The sequence below is a fragment of the Callithrix jacchus genome, chromosome 7, assembly GCF_049354715.1.
Source record: "Callithrix jacchus isolate 240 chromosome 7, calJac240_pri, whole genome shotgun sequence".
NCBI lineage: Eukaryota > Metazoa > Chordata > Mammalia > Primates > Cebidae > Callithrix > Callithrix jacchus.
In genome coordinates, this window is record NC_133508.1 from 53,176,829 (window position 1) to 53,178,844 (window position 2,016).

The 2,016-nt window shown below is 45.6% G+C and overlaps 1 pseudogene; it reads left to right on the forward strand.

The window, feature by feature from the left end:
• Positions 1-293: 293 nt before the first annotated feature.
• Positions 294-1,377, forward strand: LOC100895688 (small ribosomal subunit protein RACK1 pseudogene; annotated as a pseudogene).
• Positions 1,378-2,016: the final 639 nt, after the last annotated feature.

Consider the following 2,016-nt stretch of genomic DNA (forward strand, 5'->3'; position numbering starts at 1 on the left):
CAACTTTCTGAATTATCTTTAATAATCAAATGAGGAAATTCACTTCACTATCCATTTATCATAGATAAATCACAACCTACTTTTTGACCTTTTTCAATGAGCGTCAATTATTGTTAAATAAAAAATCATCAGAGAATAACAAGAGTGGGTTGCCTTTCTATAGAACACATAACAAAGATACATGCTTTAAAGATGTTCTGCCCCTCGAAGTATTTGTTACAGGAATATAAATGGAGAAAAGCTCTTTCTGGTGTTTTGTGATGCATTGTCAGCAAAAATGAAAAGCACTGAGAGGTGGTGCTGTTTTCTCTGAACCATCCAGTGCCATCCTCGTCGGTGCAGTGGTACACGCGCTCTCCGCCGCCATGACTGAGCAGATGACTCTTCGTGGCAACCTCAAGGGCCACAACGGCTGGGTAACACAGATTGCTACTACTCCTCAGTTCCCGGACATGATCCTATCCGCCTCTCAAGACAAGACCATCATCATGTGGAAACTGACCAGGGATGAGACCAACTATGGAATTCCACAGCGTGCTCTGCGAGGTCACTCCCACTTTGTTAGTGATGTGGTTATCTCCTCAGATGGCCAGTTTGCCCTCTCAGGCTCCTGGGATGGAACCCTGCGCCTCTGGGATCTCACAACGGGCACCACCACGAGGCGTTTGTGGGCCATACCAAGGATGTGCTGAGTGTGGCGTTCTCCTCTGACAACCGGCAGATTGTCTCTGGATCTCGAGATAAAACCATCAAGCTATGGAATACCCTGGGTGTGTGCAAATACACTGTCCAGGATGACAGCCACTCAGAGTGGGTGTCTTGTGTCCGCTTCTCACCCAACAGCAGCAACCCTATCATTGTCTCCTGCGGCTGGGACAAGCTGGTCAAGGTATGGAACCTGGCTAACTGCAAGCTGAAGACCAACCACATTGGCCACACAGGCTATCTGAACACAGTGACTGTCTCTCCAGATGGATCCCTCTGTGCTTCTGGAGGCAAGGATGGCCAGGCCATGTTATGGGATCTCAACGAAGGCAAGCACCTTTACACCCTAGATGGTGGGGACATCATCAACACCCTATGCTTCAGCCCTAACCGCTATTGGCTCTGTGCTGCAACAGGCCCCAGCATCAAGATTTGGGATTTAGAGGGGAAGATCATTGTAGACGAACTGAAGCAGGAAGTTATCAGCACCAGCAGCAAGGCAGAACCACCCCAGTGCACCTCCCTGGCCTGGTCTGCTGATGGCCAGACTCTGTTTGCTGGCTATACAGACAACCTGGTGCGAGTGTGGCAGGTGACCACTGGCACCCGCTAGAAGTTTGTGGCACAGCTTTACAAATTAAAGGAAAAAACTGGGAAAAAAAGAAAAGAAAAGCACTGAGAAAATTAAACACTCGATTTCAGTCTGAGCAAAGGGCATATACTTACCAGTTTTGTTATTAAAAGCTTTTGCAATAGAAAAAGTCAACCAAAAAAATAAAAGCAAGAAACTTCATATCTGACATGCAATCACTGCATCCTGATTTAACTACAGGACCTGGCTATAATGATGAAAATATTGTTTTTTTGAGACTGAGTCTCACTCTATCACCCAGGCTGGAGTGCACTGGCAGGATCTTGGCTCACTGCAATCCCCATTTCCCAGGTTCAAGCGATTCTCCTGCCTCAGCCTCCCAAGTAGCTGGGATTACAGACACTCCCCACCACTCCTGGCTAATTTTTGTATTTTTAGTGAAGACCAGGTTTCACATATTGGCTGGGCTCGTCTGGAACTCCTGACCTCAGGTGATCCGCCCACTTCAGTCTCCAAAAGTATGGGGATTACAGGCGTGAGCCACCACGTCCCTCCTGATAATGTGTTTATTAAAAAATACTTTTTATGAAAACTATTAGGAAAATGTAGTGTTTTAAGCTTCAGCTGTTGCTTACTTTTGATATTAATGTGAAATTAAATGTCCACATAATAGTATAGTATGATATTTACATGGTGTTTACTTCCAAACATTTTAACAT